Source organism: Symphalangus syndactylus, chromosome 11, assembly GCF_028878055.3.
Source record: "Symphalangus syndactylus isolate Jambi chromosome 11, NHGRI_mSymSyn1-v2.1_pri, whole genome shotgun sequence".
Lineage (NCBI taxonomy): Eukaryota > Metazoa > Chordata > Mammalia > Primates > Hylobatidae > Symphalangus > Symphalangus syndactylus.
In genome coordinates, this window is record NC_072433.2 from 81,402,069 (window position 1) to 81,423,429 (window position 21,361).

Consider the following 21,361-nt stretch of genomic DNA (forward strand, 5'->3'; position numbering starts at 1 on the left):
ATCCATCCTTAAGTTCTCAACTTAGGGATAATTTTCTCCAACCCCAGGAAAAGCTTTATAACACTCCCATAGTATCCTATACATACATGTTTTGTATCATAATACAAAACATTATACTAAAGTCTTACCTTCATAGTAGACACCCAACCAGAAGGTAATATCCTCAAATATGAAGTCTAGATTGCCTTATCACTAGGTATACATCTATTACTGATTCAAATAACTGAAAATCTGTTTTTTTCCCTTATCTAGACCTTAGGCCTTTCCCTGCTCATTTATCTCTCCCGCTCTCCATCTCTTCTGAGACCAGAGTCTTATCCCCGTTCAGCCAAACCCTACTGAAAGAAATCCTTTCTTTTCTATCCCAACATCCTCAACCGGCCTGATCTGACCTTTCTTCCCATTAATTCTCAGATATGACCATTTAATCAAAGTATTCCAACTACATCAGAGTGTATTAAACCAAATGGATCAAGATTATTAACAAAATTCCAAACTACTTAATTCCAGAGTCATTTCCATAGTACAGGCAAAAATGATGATATCAAGAAGAATGGGTAATTCAAATCAAGAGAGTATCTAATCTAACCATCAACCTTTTCACATTTTTTACTTGCCTCATCTTAGGTTATACTCTTGGTCACAACTGTAGCTTGCTCCACATTTTATATAAGCACATAAGTTTATATATACAAAGCTATGCTTTGTAGAGGAAAGGGGTATCACTTGTATGCCTTCATTAACTTGGATATTTACTCCGAATTGTTCTTTTTTAATACAAATAATGTGTCTCCTGAGCTACAAGTATCTTTTCTACTGTTTTCTTATACTTGATTACATATGATGGCAATATGATTGGCAGAGAATAGGAATACTAGCTACATCCCAAGTAGTTAGTAGTTACACTGGTGGTTATAATCATCCCTATAAAGAGCCATTAAAGGGCCTTACAAGGGCCCAAATCCACAGTCTTAGTCTTGTTAGCACCTCTTTAACTTCTAAGCAAAGCAAAGCTTGGTACATTATCAATCTAGACCATGATTAAATAAATATACAGAGAAAGAAGAGCCACGATGGCCGGCTAAGAGGGAGGAAGAGCTTCTCCCATCGAAAGAACAGACCATCAAGATCACCAGTAAACTTCAAGCAAATCTTTGGGAGGAAGCCATTGAGAGTGAACAGAGAAAGGACGCAGACCCTGGGCTGAAGGAGGAGGAAACTGCGAACTCAACAAAGGGTTGCCAAGCACCAGGATTCATTTCTGGCCTTGAGTGGCTCCTGGAGAAGGAGTGAGTTAAACAGGTGTGGAATGGCCTACTCTCACCATGGACCTCCAGAATCCTATCTACAGGAGACTCAATGACCCCCATGGGCACTTGAGCTAGCAGGGAGAGCTGCTTGGAGAAGCGGCAGGGACAGGACTCCAGCCTGTGCAGAGCCCAGAGGCTTTGGCACGGAAATGGCTACAGTGGAGCACAGCCAGGGACGGCTAACCCCCAAAGCTCATCATGCTCCTCTACGCGGCTTTAGCATATATTGACTGTCAGGCCTGGACAGAACAGGGCTAACTTGCCTGGAGGACAGAGCCAGTCTGATCTGAGCATCTCCAACCCGTCTGCCAGCCTCTACCAGTCACTGCCTGGCCATATAAGCTTGCAGCATAGTCTCAGATATCCAACAAGGGCACTTCCCAATGGCCAACGCCACAGCTCATCAGCCGGCAGATGTCACCTAACCATCAAAGAACTTCTGCAGATGGGCTTTGATATGGTTGGGCTATGTCCCCAGCCAAATCTCATCTTGAATTCCCATGTGTTGTGGAAGGGACCCAGTGGGAGGTAACTGAATCATGGGAGCATGTCTTTCCCATGCTGTTCTCATGATAGTGAATAAGTCTCACAAGATCTGATGGTTTTAAAAATGGGAGTTTCCCCACGCAATCTCTCTCTTTGCCTGCTGCCATCCATGGAAGACATGACTTGCTCCTCCTTGCCTTCCACCATTATTGTGAGGCCTCCCCAGCCATATGTAACTGTAAGACCATTAAACCTCTTTCTTTAGTAAATTGCCCAGTCTCAGGTATGTCTTTATCAGCAGCATGAAAACAGACTAATACAGGCCCCTATCAGCACACACCTGCCCACAGCCTCCCCCCACTGCTTTGCCAGAATGCATATGCTCACAACCTCCCCCCCACTGCCCCGACCTACTGCTGGTACACACACACACACATGAACACAGATCCCTCTGCCACTGGCCTAATGAAGGGCTTTTGTCAGCACCCTCCATGAGTGTTGCTACCAGTGAACTGGGAACACCTCAGCTCCTCCAGCACAGCAGGTGCTTAACCTCAAGGGGCCAGAGAACAAAGCTGTGAGCCGGGACACAACCCTTCAGGGTTAGAGCATGCAGCCCAGGAGTGCTGAGCTGAACCTTGGTCCCCTGAAATCACCCAGAAATGAAGACAGCTGACTGAAACCAATTTGAAGAACGGTCAAACCCTCAAAGGCATCAAGGAGTATAAAAGCAAAAAGGCCCATCCAAAGGACAGCAACAACAAAGATTAAAGGAACATCAGGCCACAAAGATGAAGAACTGGTGGAAGGACTATGGCAACTCAAAAAGTCAGAGTGTCTCTTGGACCACAGCGCAATAAAAATATAAGTCAACACAATGAAAATCGCTCAAAATCATACAAATACATAAAATTACACAAAATGCTCCCAAATGACTTTTGGGTAAATAATCAAATTAAGGCAGAAATCAAGAAGTTCCTTGAAAACAATGAGAACGAAGACAGAACATACCAGAATCACTGGGACATGGCTAAAGCAATGTTAAAATGGAAATTCAAAGCATTAAATGTCCACATCAAAAAACTAGAAACATCCCAAATTAACAACCTAACTTCACAACTGAAAGAATGAGAGAAACAAGAGCAAATCAACCCCAAATCTAGAAGACAAGCAATAACAAAAATTAAAGCTGAACTGAAGGAAATCAAAACACAAAAAACCATTCAAAAGATCAACAAATTAAGTAGTTGATTTTTTGAAAAAAATAAAATAGGCCACTAGCTAGGCTAATTAAGAATAAAACAGAGAAGATCCAAATAAACACAATTAGCAGTTACTAAGGGAATGTTACTACTGACCCCACAGAAACAAAAACAACCATCAGAAACTACTATGAACACCTCTACGCAAACAAACTAGAAAACCTAGGTGTCATGGATATATTCCTGGACACGTGCACCCTCCCAAGACAGAGCCAGAAAGACACAGACTCCCTGAACAGACCATTAACGAGCTCCAAAACTGAATCACTAATAAATAGCCTACCAACCAAAAAAAGCCCAGGACCTGATGGAGACACAGCCAAATTCTACCAGATGTACAAAAAAGAGCTGGTACCATTCCTACAGAAACTATTCCAAAAAACTGAGGAGGAAGGACTTCTCCCCAACTCATTCTATGGGGCCAGCATCACCTTGATCTAAAATCTGACAGAGAAACAGTAAAAAAAGCCAACTTCAGGCCAATATCTTTGATGAACATTGATGCAAAAATCCTCAACAAAATACGTGCAAATCAAATCCAATAGCATATCAAAAAGCTAATCCACCATGATAAAGGAGGCTTCATCCCCAGGATGGTTCAACATATGAAAATCAATAAATGTGATTCATCACATAAACAGAACTAAAGACAAAAGCCATATGATTATCTGAATAGGCTTTTGATAAAATTCATCATCCCATCATGTTAAAAATTCTCAATAAACTAGGTATTGAAGGAACATACCTCAAAATAAGAGACATCTATGAGAAACCCACAGCCAACATTATATGGAATGGGCAAAAGCTGGAAGCATTCCCCTGAAAACCGGCACAAGGATGCCCTCTCTCACCACATCTATTCAACATAGTATTGGAAGTCCTAGCCAGAGCAATCAGGCAAGAGGAAGAAATAAAGGACATCCAAATAGGAAGACAGGAAGTCAAATTACCTATCTGCAGAAGACATGATTCTATATCTAGAAAACCCCATAGTCTGAGCCCAAAACCTCTTTCAGCTGATAAACAACTTCAGCAAAGTTGCAGGATACAAAACCAATGTACAAAAATCACTAGCATTCCTACAGACCAACAACAACCAAACTGAGAGCCAAATCAGAATGGCCATCCCATTCAAAACTGCCACACACACACAAATACCTAGGAATACAGTTAATCAGGGAGGTGAAAGAGCTCTACAACGAGAGTTACAAAACACTGCTGAAAGAAATCAGAGATGACATGCAAATAAATGGAAAAACATACCATGCTGGTGGAAACGAAGAATCAATATCATTAAAATGGCTACACTGCCGAAAGCAATTTACAGATGCAATGCTATTTCTATCAAACTACCAAAGGCATTCTTCACAGAACTAGAAAAAATTATTTTAAAAATTTTTATGGAACCAAAAAAGAGCTCAAATAGCCAACACAATACTAAGCAAAAAGAACAAAGCTGGAGGTATCATGTTACCTGACTTCAAACCATACTACAAGGCTACAGGGACCAAAACAGCATAGTACGAGTACAAAAACAAGCATATAGACCAATAGAACAGAATAGAGAGCCCACAAATAAGGCCACACATCTACGACCATCTAATCTTTGACAAAGCGGACAAAAACAAGCCAAGGGGAAAAGACTCCCTATTCAAAAAATGGTGCTGAGATAACTGGCAAGCCATATGCAGAAGATTGAATCTGGACCCCTTCCTTATACCATAGACAAGAATAAACTCAAATGGATTAAAGACTTAAATGTAAAACCCAAAACTATAAAACCCCTGGAAAACAACCTAGGCAATACCATCCTGGACCTAGGAACGGGCAAAGAATTCATGACAAAGACACCAAAAGCAATCGCAACAAAAGCAAAAACTGACAAATGGGATCTAATTAAACTTAAGAGCTTCTGCACAGCAAAAGAAACTATCAGCAGAGTAAACAGAAAACCTACAGAATAGGAAAAAAATCTGTCTTAGTCAGATGCATAGTTGGCAAAAATCGAGATTCAGGAGAAAGTCCAGCATCTACAAGGAACTTAAACAATGTTGTAAGAGAAAAACAAACAACTGCATTAAAAAGTAAACAAAAGACATGAACAGATACTTCTTAAAAGACATACATGTGGCCAAGAAGCATATGAAAAAAAGCTCAATATCACTGATCATTAGAGAATTGCAAATCAAAACCACAATGAGATACCATCTCACACCAGTCAGAATGGCTATTATTTAAAAAGTCAAAAAATAACAGATGCCAGCGAAGTTGTGGAGACCCTGATACATTGTCGGTGGGAGTGTAAATTTGTTCTACCATTGTGGAAAGCAGCATAGCGTTTCCTCAAAGAACTAAAAGCAGGGCTACCATCTGATGCTGCAATACCATCACTGGGTATACACTCAGAGGAAGAATATCTACCATAATGACACAGGCAAGTGAATGTTCACTGCAGTACTGTTCACAACAGTAAAGACATGGAATCAACCTAAATGCCCATCAATGACAGACTGGATAAAGCACATGTGGTACCTACACACCATGGAATATTACGCAGCCATAAAAAAAATGAGATCATGTCTTCTGCAGGAACGTGGATGAAGCTGGAGGCTATCATCCTTAGCAAACTAACACAGTAACTGAAAAACAAATACTACATGTTCTCACTTATATGTGGGAGCTACATGATGAGAACTCATGAACATAAAGAAAGGAACAACAGACACGGGTCTACTTAAGAGAGGGAGGTGAGGAGGAGGGCAATTAGCAGAAAAGATGACTATTGGGTACTGAGCTTAATACCTGGGTGATGTAATAATACGTACAACAAACCCTATGACACATGTTATCTATGTAACAAACCTACACACGTATCCCCAAACCTAAAATAATTTTTTTAAAAAAGGAATAACCAGGAAAAAAAAAGAATACTAAAGCCCTCCCCATCATAGTGTAAATAATGAATAATTACAAAATGAAACTTTCCTCCTGAAAATTAGCTTTAACTATGTTACATCATAGGAAATAATATCAATAATTCCAAAGTAAAAAAAAAAAAGTCAGAGTGTCTTCCCACCTCCAAATGACTGCACCACCTGCCTAAGAATGGTTCTTAACCAGGCTGAAATTATAGACATAGAATTCAGAATCTGGATGGCAAGGAGAATCATCAAGATTCAGGAGAAAGCTGAAACCCAATCCAAGGAATCTAAGGAATCCAATAAAACAATACAAGAACTTAAAGATGAAATAGTCATTTTAAGAAGAAACCAAACTGATCTGATAGAGCTGAAAAACTAAAAGAATTTCATAATACAATCAGAAGTGCTGAGAAAAGAATAGACAAAACTGAGGAAAGAATCTCAAAGTTCAAAGACCAATTCTTCGAATGAACTCAATCAGACAAAAATAAAGGCAAACGAATAAAAAGAATGAACAAAATCTCCAAAAAATATGGGATTATGTAAACAGGCCAAACATATGACACATTGGCATCCCTGAAAGACAGAGACATGAGAAAGCAACTTAGAAAACATAATTAAAAATTATGAAAATTTCCCTAACGTCACTGGGGAGGTAGACATTCAAATTCAGAAACTGCAGAGAACCCCTGTAAGATGGTATTCAAGACAACCATGCTGAAGACAAACAGTCATCAGATTCTCCGTGGTCAAAGTGAAAGAAAAAATCTTAAAGGGAGCTAAAAAGAAGGGAGGGGTCACCTACAAAGGGAACCCCATCAGGCTAACAGCTGACCTTTCAGCAGAAACCCTACAAGCCAGAAAAGATTGGGGACCTTTATTCAGCATCCTTAAAGAAAGGAAATTCTAACCAAGAATTTCATATCCAGCCAAACTATGCTTCATAAGTAAAAGAGAAATAAAATCCTTTTCAGATAAGCAAATACTAAGGGAATTCACTACCACCAGACCTGCCTTATAAGAGGTCCTTATGGAAGCACTAAATATGAAAATGAAAGGCCATTACTGGCCACCACAAAAACAAACACACTTAAGTACACAGACCATTGACACCATAAAGCAACTACACAATTAAGTCTACATAACAAGCAGCTAACAGCATAACAGGATCAAATTTTCACATATCAATACTGACTCTGAATGTAAATGGACTAACTACACCACTTAAAAGACACAGAGTGGGAATTTGAATAAAGAAACAAGACCTAACTACATACTATCTTCGACAGATCCCTCTCACATGCAATGACACCCACAGACTCAGAGTAAGGGATAGAGAAAAATCTATCAAGCAAACAGAAAACAAAAAAGAGACAGATTGCTCTTTTAATTTGAGACAAAACAGACTTGAAAGCAACAATAATCAAAAAGGATTAAGAAGGGCATTAAATAATGATAAAGGGTTCAATTTAACATGAAAACTTTAACTACCCTAAATATACATGGATCCAACATTGGAGCACCCAGATTCATAAAATAAGTTCTTAGAGACCTACAAAGAGACTTAGATAACCACACAATAATAGTGGAAGACCTCACCTCGACACCACTGACAGTACTAGACAGACCATCAAGGCGCAAAACTAACAAAGATATTCAGGACCTAAACTTGACATTTGACCAAATGGCCCTAACAGATATCTACAGAACACTTCACTCAACTACAACAGAACATACATTCTTCTTATCTGCACATGACACATACTGTAATATTGACCACACACTCAGCCATAAAGGAATTCTCAACAGATTCAAAAAAAAAGAACTGAAATTATACCACACTCTCAACCACAGTACAAGAATAGATCTCTCAAAATCACATAATTATGTGGAAATTAAACAATCTGTTCCTGAATGACTTTGGGTAAACAATGAAATTAAGACAGAATTCAAGAAATTTTTTGAAACTAATGAAAACAAAGAAATGACATACCAGATTCTCTGAGACAGAGCTAAAGCAGTCTTCAAAGGAAAGTTTATAGCACTAAACACCTACGTCAAGTAGTTAGAAAGATCTCAAATTAACAACCTAAAATCACACCTAGAGCAACCAAAAAAAACAAAAGTAAACTAACCCCAAAGCTAGCAGAAGAAAAAACCAAAATCAGAGCTGAACTGAACAAAATTAAGACATGAAAAACTATACAAAAGGTCAATGAAACCAAAATGTGGTTCTCTGAAAGAATAAATAAGATTGACAGACCACTAGCTAGACAAATAAAGAAAAAAGGAAAGAAGTCCAAATAAACACAATCAGAAATGACAAAGTGAACATTACAACTGACCCCACAGAAATAAAAAAAAAAAAACTCTCAGAGACTATTATGAACACCTCTACCTACACAAACTAGAAATCTTAGAGAAAATGGATAAGTTTCTCAAAACATACAACCTCCCAAGATTGAATCAGAAGGAAACTGAAACCCTGAACAGACCAATAGTGAATTTCAAAATTGATTCAGTAATAAAAAGCCTACACCCACAAGAAGCCCTGGAAAAGACAGATTGACAGCCAAATTCTACCCGACATATAAAGAAGAGCTGAAACCAACCCTACTAAACTATTCCAAAAAATGAGAAGGGACTCCTTGTCAAATCATTCTATGAAGCTAGCATCATTCTGATATCATAACTTTGTAGAAACACAACGAAAAAAGAAAACTTTAGGCCAGTATCCCTGATGAATATAGACGTAAAAATCCTCAACAAACACTAGCACACCAAAACCAGCAGCACATCAAAAACCTAATCTACCATGATCAAGATGGCTTTATTCTTGTTATAAAGGTTGGGTCAACATATGTAAATCAGTAAATGTGATTCAACACACAAACAAAACTAAAAACAAAAACTGTATGATCGTCTCAATAGATGTAGAAAAGGCTTTCGATAAAATTTAACATCACTTCGTGTTAAAAATTTTCAACAAACTAGACATTGAAGGAACATACCTTAAATAAAAAGAGCCAGTTATGACAAACCCACAGCAAACATCGTACTAAATAGGCAAAAGCTAGAGACATTTCCCTTGAAAACCGGAACAAGACAAGCATGCCCACTCTCACCACAACTATTCAACATAGTACTGGAAATTTCAGCCAAAGCAATTAGGCAAAAGAAACAAATGAAAGGCATCCAAATTAAAAGGAAGTCATACTATCTCTGATCACAGATGATATGATTCTATACTTATAAAACCCCTTACTCTCTACCCAATGGTTCCTAGATCTGATGAACAACTTCTGCAAAGTTTCAGGATACAAAATCAATGTCAAAAAAAATCAGTAGCATTTCAGCAATAACATCCAAGCTGAGAGCCAAATCAAGAATGCAATCCCATTCACAATAGCCACAAAAGAAACAAAATACCTAGGCATACAGCTCAACAGGGAGGTGAAAGAGCTCTACAATGAGAATTACAAAATGTTGCTGAAGAAATCAGAAACAACACAAATGGAAAGATACTCCTTACTCATGGATAGGAAGAATCAATATTATTAAAATGGCCATGCTGCTCAAAGCAATTTACAGATTCAATGCTACTCCTATCAAGCTACCAATGACATTTTTCACAGAACTAGAAAAAATATCTAACATTCATATGGAACTGAAAAACAGCCTGAATACCCAAAACAATCCTAAGCAAAAAGAAAAAAGCCAGAGGCATCCCACTATCTGACTTCAAACTATACTACCAGGCTACAGTAACCAAAACAGTGTGGTACTGGGAAAAAAAAAAAAAAAAAAAAAAACCAGACACATAAAACAATGGAACAGAATAGAGAACCCAGAAATAAAGTCACACACCTAAAACCATCTGATCTTTAACAAAGTCGAAAATAAGCAATGGGAAAAGGACTCCCTATTCAATAAAGAGTGCTGGGATAACTGCCTAGCCATATGCAGAAGATTGAAACTGAACCCTTTCCTTTTACCATACACAAAAATCCATTCAAGATGGATTAAAGACTTATATGTAAAGCCTAGAACTATAAAAACTCTAAAAGAAAATCTAGGCAATACCATTCTGAATCTAGGCCCTGGCAAAGATTTCATATGAAGACTCCAAAAGCAACTGCAACAAAAATAAAAGTTAAAAAGAAAGACCTAATTAAACTAAAGAGCCTCTACACAGCAAAAGAAACTATCAACACAGTAAACAGACAACCTACAGAATGGGAGAAAAAATTCACAAACTATGCATCCTACAAAGGTCCCATAGCCAGGATCTATAAAGAACTTAAACAAATTAACAAGCAAAAAAAAACCCGTAAAAAAATGGGCAAAGGACATGAACAGACAATTCTCAAAACAAGATATACACATGGACAACAAGCATATGAAAAAATGCTCAACATCACTGAGCTTTAGAGAAACGCAAATCAAAACCAAAATAAGAACCATTTCACAACAGTTGGAATGGCTATTATTAAAAAGTCAAAAAATAACAGCTGCTGATGAGGTTGTGGAGAAAGGTGAATGCTTATACAGTGGTGGGGGGAATGTAAATTTCAGCCACTGTGGAAAGCAGTTTGGAAATTTCTAAAGAACCTAAAACAGAAAGAACTCCTGGGTACATACCCAAAGGAATATAAATCATTCTAATAAAAAGACAACATGTACTCATATGTTCATCGCAGCACTATTCAAAAAAGCAAAGACATGGAATCAACCTACATACCCATCAACAGTGGACTGAACAAAGAAAATGTGGCACATATACACCATGGAACACCACACAGCCATAAAAAAGAATAAAATCATGTCCTTTACAGCAACATGGATGGAGCTTCACATTATCCTATGTGAATCAATGCAGGAAAAAAAAAATACCACATGTTCTCACTTATACATGAGAGCTAAACATTAAGTATATATGGACAAAGAAGGAAACAGTACACAATGGGGTCTACTTCAGGGTGGAGGTTGGGAAGAGGATGAGAATTGAAAAACTACCTATCGGGTCACTGCACATGTACCCCCGAACTAAAATAAAAGTTGGAAAGGAATAAAAGTTTAAAAATGAAATAAAATCTACTCTCTTAGCAATTTCCAAGTAAAAAATAAATAATCTGATATGAAGAAATGGAAATATATAGTAATGCTTTGCTTTGATGGTCTTCACGGTGTTATTTACTCTGAAGCAAAAATTATCTCAATTATGTATATTACAAAAGAGATCATTTCCTCCAAATGGAGACAACAAACAATATTAGAGAAAGCAGCATAGCACTTCTGTCTCTAATTTCTCTGTAATTTAGCTGTGAAACCTTGAGTAAGTCAGTCATCTGCCATCTCATCTGTAGTAAATTAATCAATTTTAATTTGCCAAGGAGTTGTAAGTAAAATTGTGACACAATTTTTCATTCATTAAACTAAAGCAAAGTAACTGATTTAAATGAGCTTTATAACTGAAATAGCTCAATGTAGCACCCCCAAGAGTATCTAATAAATTATGACAGTGTACAAAACATTCAATAGTTAAAAAAAAAAAAAAGACGTCGTTACCTTGAACTTATAGGCAATTGGACATTCTGGATTTTTAAAAATGCCCTTCCTTCTTAACAGATTATATTTTAAAAATTTTTTACAGTTTTGGACATTGTTAAATTATACACTCAAATTACTCAGTTGAACTCATTATGAGTAGAAATTATGTGGCACATGATCTGAACAACTTCGCTTATTCCTATAGAACTGTATACAGTGCACATCTTCCAAACACTCACTGTTGAGCTATATGGACTAACATACATTATTTGATATACAGTAGATCTTACTGGATTACTCAGGGCCAACTGTCTCAATTCAGAACCACATACTGAGATGAAGCTGGCGATTTGCACTCCCTCATTCTACCTTCTATCCCATGCCAATCTGTAAAGCTATATTACTTTTTTTCACTTTGATGCTGGATCCCCTCTCCTCTGCTGTCAGTTCTGGGGCTCATGATCCATCACTATTGCTGATCTTTGCTACTCTCCATCTAGTGAAATCAAACTGCTACACTGATATCTAACACATCTTTTCTGTTTCTTCATCATTTTTTGGCTCTTCTGGTCCCTGCTCTTCTCGGCAGGAACCAGAACACATCTTTTCTGTTTCTTCATCCTGTTTGGCTCTTCTGGTCCCTGCTCTTCTCAGCTACAAAACGAAAGACATCTACCACACAGGCGCAGTCAGCCATTTAATATGCTCCTTTTCTTCTAATTAAAAAGAAAAAAAAATCAAAACAGGCCAGGATAGTCTTTGGCTTTCTGAACTGTTTTCATGGCAATTTGAACCAAAAGGTTCATTTCTTATTACAGAAGATGGCGTATGTTTTTTGTTTTTTTTTATTTCTAAGTTAGGAGTTACTACAGATACCTGGTCAACAGACACATTGAGAGTTTTTACAATTATAGAATTAAAGAGTTAAAATGCAATAAAAGTCATGGTGGCTGCCTTCTTAACCCTTAAAAACTCCACCAAATAAATCTCCAAAAATTTTTATTAAATCATATCTTAAAATAAATTCATAGAACTCCAAAAATAAATTCATAGAACTCCAAAAAGGACATGAAAAGATGCTTAACATCACCAATCATTAGGGAAGTGCAAATTAAAACCACAGAGAGATACTACTTTACACCCATCAGGATCGCTATTATCAAAAAAACAAAAAATGTGTTTGGCAAGGATGTGGAGAAATGTTGGTGAGGATGTGAAGAAATTGGACTCCTTTGCATTGCTGGTGGGAATGTAAAATGAGGTGGCTGCTGTGGAAAAGAGTGTGTCAATTCCTCGAAAAAAAAGTATACATATAGATATATATACATATAAAATTTCCATGTGATCTAGCAATTTCCCTTCTGGAGAGATATTGAAAAGAAATGAAAGCAGAGAGTTGAACAGATATTTGCACTCATGTTCATAGCAGCATTATTCACAATAACCAAAGGATGGAAACAACCCAAGCATCCATGGATGAATGAATGGATAAACAAAATGTATTAACAGCATATGCACAAAATGGATAATTGTATTTCACCTTAAAAAGAACATTCTGACACATGCTACAACATGGATGAACCCTGGAGACATTATACTAAGTGAAATAAGCCAGTCACAAAAGGTCAAATAGTGCATGATTCCACTTATATGAGGTACCTAGAGTAGTCATATTCATAGAGGCAGTTGTCAGGGGCTGAAGGTAACAGAAAACGAGGTGTGAGTGTTTAATAGGTATGAAGTTTCAGTTGGGGATGATGAAAAACTTCTGAGTGAAAAATAAAGTTGGCATAGTACAGGGACATACTCCATACTTAGTTACCAATGACTACTGTGCAAACCCAATCTGACTCTAAAAACAGACAGTACAAGTTGTATACAACTGAGTAAATAGTGCTTGCTTTTGTTAGAGCTCAATGAAGAGCACAGAAACATCTCTACATATCTACAGACACCAGATTCTCCTCACCGAGGTCTGTCTGGGAAAGCTGAGAAAAATAAACTATAAATAAATAAAATCCTTCATGCCACCAAATCACGGAATAAATATTCATTCTTGAGATTGTTAAGTACTGCTGCCTCCAGGCCTACATCCTTGCTATTCCAAAATATATCAAACACGCTCCTGTCTCAGTGCCTTTGTACTAGGCCAACCCATTCCTCAATACTTGGGGAGCTCACCCCCTCATTTCATTCAGATCTCCACTCAAGTGTTCCCTTATCAGAGAGGCTGAGTTTACCACCCTATCTAAAATAGCATCCTCTATCATTCTCTTTCCCCTTAATTTGCTTTATTTTTCTCTATACCTCTTTTTTTTTTTTTTTTTCTGGAGACGGAGTCTCGCTCTGTCACCCAGGCTGGAGTGCAGTGGCATGATGTCGGCTCACTGCAACCTCCGCCTCCCCGGTTCAAGCAATTCTCCTGCCTCAGCCTCCAGAGTAGCTGGGAATACAGGCGCACGCCACCACACCCGGCTAATTTTTTTGTATTTTAGTAGAGACAGGGTTCACCGTGTTGCCCAGGCTGGTCTCGAACTCCAGAGCTCAGGCAATCCATCCGCCTCGGCCTCCCAAAATGCTAGGATTACAGGCGTGAGCCACCGTGCTCAGCCTTTCTCTATGTACTACATTAAAAAATCGCATTGATATTTTGATAAATATACAACGCACTTGCAGACAAAAACCAGAGAATTTTTCCCTCTACAGCTTTTTTGAGGATTTGGGAGAAATGGACAAATGCAACAACATTGCATGTCATTAAATACAGTATATCCATACACAAATAACGAGTTTCTTGGCCCAACAGATATAGACCCTGGAGCACTGTAAGTATATGTTAAACACCTGGATGAGGGAAAGAGAAGACTGCTTCCAAAACATACTTACTTTATTTCAAAGTCAAAAGTATTCAACACTTAATTCATACTGCATCCCAGAGAAACGTCCCACCCGCGCCCATGCATGTTACAAGTTTTGAGAGCATTTTATAACTGCACTTTAATCCCTCTGTAGTGAATGACTTCTGGTAAAGCGCTGGCAGTTAATAATACTTTCTGTAGAAAAAAAAATTAATACAACAACCACAATACCTCCACTCGCAAGAAAGCGGAGGAGGGCCCATTACTGTCTCCAGGGACTCCCAGAAGCCCGTACGCCCCGATATAAGGAAAGTCATCCAGGGAACACACGCGTCGCTCCCGCCTAGAGGGTGGAAATGGAACATGGGACCTGCCCATCAGCGGGGGCCCAGACACAAGTCAGAGGTGTCCGCAGGGAATGCAGCGTGGTTCCAGACAGCTTCGGTCCCCAGGGCCAGCGACCCCCGCCTCAGACCGACCCAGGCCAGCCCCCTCCTCGGATTTCGACCCGGGCCTGCCCCCGGAGCTCACATCCCCGCAAACGGCAGTCCTACCTGAGCTCTGCCCCCAGCTACAGGGCTGAGGGGGCAGGCGGGAGGAGGCGTGGCCTTCCAGTTCGCCAGTCGAACTCCCTCGTGCGGTTGTTATGACTTTCCCTCTCAGGATCCGCGCCCCGACCAAGTTCGAGTTGCACTTCCGGGGTCTGCTGGAGACTTATACGTCATTACGCACGCGACGGCAACGGCGGCGACAACCCGGAAACGGGCGGAGCGTGGGCCCCGGGTAGGTTTCTGTGGTACTAGGTGGACTGGAGAAAGAGGCCCGCGTGAATTAAGTGTCGTTCTCTTATGCACTGGCAGACTCTGGTCGCCCTTCCTTGTGAAGGCTGCCTGGGTAGTCGTAGAGGACGAAGCCACTCTAAAGCCTCTTTTTCCCCGCGGAATTTTAACCATTCTAAGGATGTCCTTACAGCCAGTTCCCCACACCCCTACTCAGAGTGTGTCAGATTTTACCCTGTCCATTCAACTCCAGAAAAACCGGGAGGTCTAGATTCGGAAGATTAAATTTATCTTTGAATTATGACGTGTAAAATAGGAAGTTAATACTAGCATCCTAATGACAAAAGTTTTCTCGTTATCATACTTGACTCAAATGGGAGTCTTACGGATATTAATGTTTTTTCCAGAAACAGGTTTGAAAGGTATTTCAAGGATAAATCTGGGGAAAGGGATGGGAGCAACTGATTTTTAATTTTTAGATAGTACTCTCAGCGCATTTATTTAGTCCAAAACTGTTAATGAATTACGCTAAACTAGACGCTGGGGTAACAAAGCTGAGTTAGACATCCTCTCCTCTGAGGCAGCTAAAGAGAAGGAAAGTCTGGTGGCTGACAAGTAAACCAACAGTATGTTCTTCCAAGAGGAGATCCCAGACTCTTTAAAGTATACTTCACTTCCACACTGTTTGTACTTCTTAATCTCCACTCCTTTCTTGTTTCCTTCATAAAAGTAGAATGCTATTCATTTATTTATTTGCAAATGTACCCTGCCCCCCTAAAATGTAAACTCATGGATGGTAGTGACATTACCTTGTCTTTTTAATGTATCCTCAACCATACAACAGTGCCTGTCCACGAAGTAAACAATAAATATTTATTGAATGACTGAATGATCACAGTGGTAAATACTAGATTGGGGAAATTTAGAAAAGTGTATAGGACAAGAAGAAAGTGGTGTAAGTAAGTGGTGGGAGATAAGGAGCAGTAAAAGGTGAGGGAATCCACTGGAGTTAGCCAGAACTGAGTACCTGGATGAATCTCGGGCATTGCAAGACTGTTAGGGCTTCATTTCTGGAAAGAACTCAAATGGTTTGTAGAGTGACACTTTATACTGAAGAGGAAGGCAACAGCCAGATTCTGAAAAGCTTTCTATGTCATGCTGAGTAATTTGATTTTCTGCTGCAGACTATCGGGGAAACTGAAGGATTGTTGAACAGAGGAGGGAAACATTTTTATTTTGGTGGACTTTTGCAACAGTGACAGATTATATTAAAAAGATAAGGCTCCCAAAAATGTATAATCCCAGTTTAACCATGAGAAAAACATCAGACAAAATACCTGACCAGTACTACTGCAAACAGTTAAAAGTCATGAAAAACAAGGAAAGTCTGAGAAACTGTCTGAGCCGAGAGGAGCCTAAAGAGACCAACTTTAATGTGGGATCCTGAAACAGAAATAGAACGTAAGTGAGAAAACTAGTGAAAATTGAATAAAAAGAGTAAAATTCCATTAAGAGAATATACCAATGTTTACATAAAATATGGAGATTGGTCAAAAGATGAGTGACATGACCTTTCAATATTTCCAGGATAGAGGCCCACTCAAGGGTTAGGGGAATGTACTTTGTTCAGTAGTAAACTATTGAACAAACATATGGGTGCTTCAGCCTACAATCCAGCTGGACTTACATGGGAATGAATGAGCCTTCAGATTGTTCCTATCATTGAGTCTTTCAGCTGGGGTCCAAAATTTCATAAAGCAGAGACGAGCCATCCCCATTGTGCCCAGTTCTGAATTCCTGACCCACAGAAACAATTAGAGGTAATGAAAATGATTCTTGTTACTTTAAGCCAGTAAATTTTGGAGTGATTTGTTTTTCAGCAAAAGAAACTAATATGCTGTATGACAACAGCCGAAGAATAAATATCCTTTCAAGTCCAATCCTGCCTACGATGTCAAAATCAAGAATGAGGAGGTTATGTGCTGAAACAGAGTGAGTCCTTTTCTCTCCTTACTCTACCCTAAATGGTAAACTCCTGCCTCAGCTGACCACAAAAATATCTTCTGCAAATCTGTGAGGAGAAATGAGGGAAAGCAACAAAACTTGTGTGTGGGCTTAGATGTTTTGTTAGAATTACAACAGCCCATGTGTAGCTTAGCAGAAACCATTACAATGATGACTACACAATATAGTACAAAAATTTCCCCTCATTTTAACCATAGTCATCTAAACTGTACAAGTTAGTTTATTTATAGTTTTAATTTATACATCTCTAGGGAAGCCAGAAACTTCAGTTTCTCTCCCCACCTCTCTTCTCTTGCACTTCAAAATCCTACTAAGATAAGGAAAAAGGAAGGGAGATTTGTTGATTTGTTCCCTTCTGGCTAACAGCTGGTCCATCTTTGATCACTAGAATGATCAAAGAAATGTCCCTATACCATATTTTGCATATCCTCATCCTATTCCAGACCACTTCCTTGGGCATCTATCTTTTTATCAATCTACTCTCACCCTTCACATCAAGTGATTTCAGTGACATACAGCAGACAGACACCTCCAAAAATACTATCAAGACTACATGTTGTTCATTTAAGTTAAAAATAAAATTTAAACCTACTTATCATGACTAGGACTCAGTGCCAACATTTTAGCAGCTCAAGAAAATCGATTTAAGGAAAATATTCTTAATTAGATGCTAAGGGGAAAGCTCTGTCCAAACTAACCAACTCTATTAGAATGAGGTCTGGATTCTGACTTAAATTTGGAGAATCAAGTAACATTGCTGCCCTTGCTCAAGCCCAAGCAGGTATGTGCTGTGGTTTGAATGTGTTCTCTAAAAATTCATGCACTGGAAACGTAATTGCCATTGTAATAATATTAAGAAGTGAAGCCTTAAAGAGGTGATTTAGGCGATAGGGGCTGTGCCCTCATAAAAGGATAAATGCCGTTATTGTGGGAGTGGGTTAGTTATCGTGGGAGTGGGCTCCTGATAAAAGGATAAATTTGGTGCCCATTTTCTCTCTGTCTTGTGCACTCTCACTCCCCTGTCTCACCCTCTCTCCCCATGTGATGTTTTCTGCCACAAGATGACCTTCACGAGATGCAGCCTCTGGATCTTGGACTTCCCCAGCCTCCAGAACTGTAAGCCAAATGAATCTCTTTGTTTATAAATTACCCAGCGTGTGGTATTCTTACAGCAGCAGAAAATGGACTAAGACAGTATGTGTGAAGTGTGGCATAGTAATTACAAGTTCTGCCTTCTAGATTCAGTTTATAGTCAAAGTCCAAAAAGTAGGATCATATAACCAAATAATTTCTAATGACCCCTCCAACAAAATGATTATTACTTGAAATCAACCCCCTATCACTTGTACTTTCCATCTAGATGCTGGGGACACAAAGCTGAGTTAGACCCAAGAACACCCTTTTCATTATGCCTGGAATTTTTTTAAAATGTGAAAAGATAACATATCAATGTTCAAAACATACCTTAAGAGAATTTCAAACAAAAAAACATAAAATAGCCTCTAGTTTGTGATGGAGACAATTTGTAGGTTGATATATTTACCTAGAGTTAGACAACCTGTGAGGTTTGAGGGCACAGTCTCTAAGGCGTCCCTGATTTCTGACACCAACTGCAAGTTTGGAGGGTTCCCAGAAACACCCTCAGGTTTGAAATTTTGCTAGAAGGTCTCACAGAACTCACTGAAAGCTGTTATCTTTACAGTTACCGTTTATTACAAGGAAAGAATATAAACTAACATCAGCCAAGGGAAGAAGCACATAAGGCAGAATCCAGAAGGGTACCAAACACAGCACTTTTGCTGTACTCTCCCATTATTTGCTGTACTTTCCCAGTGGAGTCAAGACATGTTACCCTCCCAAAATCCGTGTATGACAATATGCAATGTAGAATTGCCAGTAACCCTTTTCCTGTTTCCCCTAAGAATACTCGCGAGTGGCACTTGCAGCTGCAGCATTTACCTTGAGATTACTTTGCTGATATTGTTTGGTGTGTCTCCACCCAAATCTCATGTTGAATTCCCGTGTGTTGTGGGGAGGACCCATGGGAGGTGATTGAATCATGGGGGCAGGTCTTTCCCTGCTGTTCTTGTAATAGTGAATAAGTCTTATGAGATCAGATAGTTTTAAAATGGAAGTTTCCCTGCACAAGTTCTCTTCTCTTGTCTGCTGCCATGTGAGATGTACCTTTCAACTTCCTCCATGACTGTGAGGCCTCACCAGCCATGTGGAACTGTAAGCCCATTAAACCTCTTTCTTTTGTAAATTGCCCAGTCTTGAGTATGTTGGATCTGTTTGGAGGGCTCTGAAGAAGACAGGAAAATGTAGGAAAGTTTGGAACTCCCTAGAGACTTGTTGAATGGCTTTGACCAAAATGCTGATAATGATATAAACAATGAAATCCAGGCTGAGATGGTCTCAGATGGAGATGAGGAACTTGTTGGGAACTGGAGCAAAGGTGACTCTTGTTATGTTTTAGCAAAGAGACTGGTAGCATTTTTCCCCTGCCCTAGAGATTTGTCGAACTTTGAATTTGAGAGACATGATTTAGGGTATCTGGCAGAAGAAATTTCTAAGCAGCAAAGCATTCAAGAGGTGACTTGGATGCTGTTAAAAGCATTCAGTTTAAAAGGGAAACAGAGCATAAAAGTTTGGAAATTCTGTAGCCTGACAATGTAGAAAATAAAATCCCATTTTTTGAGGAGAAATTCAAGCTGGCTGCAGAAATTTGCATAACTAATGAGGAGCCGAATGTTAATCACCAAGACAATGGGGAAAATGTTTCCAGGGCATGTCACAGACCTTTGTGGCAGCCCCACCCACCACAGGCCCAGAGGTTTAGGAGGAAAAAATGGTTTCGTGGGCGGGGCCCAGGGTCCCTCTGCTGTGTGCAGTCTAGGGACTTGGTGCCCTGCATCCTAGCCACTCCAGCCATACCTAAAAAGGGTCAAGGTACAGCATGGCCTTTTGCTTCAGAAGGTAGAAGCCCCCAAGCCTCGGCAGCTTCCACATGATTTTGAGCCTGTGGGTGCACAGAAATCAAGAATTGAGGTTTGGGAACCTCCACCTTGATTTCAGAGGATGAATGGAAATGCCTGGATGCCCAGGCAGAAGTTTGCTACAGGGGTGGGGCCCTCCAGGAGAACCTCTGCTAGGGCAGTGTGGAAGGGAAGTATGGAGTCAGAGCCCCCACAAAGAGTCCCTATTGGGGCACTGTAGAGGGGAGCTTTGAGAAGAGAGCCACTGTCTTCAGACTCCGGAATGGTAGATCCACTGACAGCTTGTACCGTGTGCCTGGAAAAGCTGAAAACACTCAACACCAGTCCATGAAAGCAGCCAGGAGGGAGACTGTACTCTGCAAAGCCACAGGGACTGAACTGCCCAAGACCATGGGAACCCTCCTCTTGCATCGTCATAATCTGGATGTGAGACATGGAGTCAAAGAGATCATTTTGGAGCTTTAAGATTTGACTGCTGGATTTTGGACTTGCATGGGCCCTGTAACCCCTTTGTTTTAGCGAATTTCTCCCATTTGGAATGGCTGTATTTGCCCAATGCCTGTACCCCACTGTATCTAGAAACTAACTAACTTACTTTTAGGTTTGCAGGCTTATAAACTGAAGGCACTTGCCTTGTCTTGGATGAGACTTTGGACTGTGGACTTTTGAGTTAATGCTAAAATTAGTGAAGACTTTGGGGGACTGTTGGCTTGGTTTTGAAATAGGAGGACATGAGATTTGGGAGGGGGCCAGAGGCAGAATGACGTGGTTTGGCTGTGTCCACACCCAAATCTGATCTTGAATTCCCATGTGTTATGGGAGGGACCCAGTGGGAGGTAACAGAATCATGAGGGCAGGTCTTTCCCTGCTGTTACCATGATAGTGAATACGTCTCATGAGATCTGATGGTTCTAAAAGAGAGAGTTTCCCTGCACAAGTTCTCTTCTTTTTCTGCTGCCATGTGAGATGTGCCTTTCACCTTCCACCATGATTGTGAGGCCTCCCCAGCCATGTGGAACTGTAAGTCCATTAAACCTCTTTCTTTTGTAAATTGCCCAGTCCTTGGTATGTCTTTTTCAGCAGCATGAAAATGGACTAACGCATTTGCCATGAAGTATCTTGGTTTTATTATTATTTTCATATCACTCTAGTATATCAACTTTTGAAACAAAAG

General features: G+C 39.6%; 1 protein-coding gene and 1 long non-coding RNA gene across 14 annotated transcripts in view; one reads left to right on the top strand and one right to left on the bottom strand.

Annotated features, from left to right (window-relative positions):
- Positions 1-15,095, bottom strand: part of ARB2A (ARB2 cotranscriptional regulator A) — a 480,464-nt gene extending 465,369 nt beyond the window's left edge. For 7 of the 12 annotated variants that reach the window (XM_055233330.2, XM_055233328.2, XM_063612386.1 and 4 more), the window contains exon 1: positions 14,942-15,095. The gene's annotated coding sequence lies outside the window, so the exon portion shown is untranslated. The remainder of the gene's footprint in view (positions 1-14,941) is intronic. The other 5 variants (XM_063612388.1, XM_055233334.2, XM_063612385.1 and 2 more) reach the window with 4 other exon arrangements.
- A 12-nt stretch (positions 15,096-15,107) lies between these two features.
- LOC134731745 (uncharacterized) overlaps positions 15,108-21,361 on the top strand; it is a 283,310-nt gene continuing 277,056 nt past the window's right edge. For both annotated transcript variants that reach the window (XR_010114303.1, XR_010114302.1), the window contains exons 1-3: positions 15,108-15,170; positions 17,047-17,158; positions 18,253-18,307. This is a non-coding gene — a long non-coding RNA (uncharacterized lncRNA). The remainder of the gene's footprint in view (positions 15,171-17,046; positions 17,159-18,252; positions 18,308-21,361) is intronic.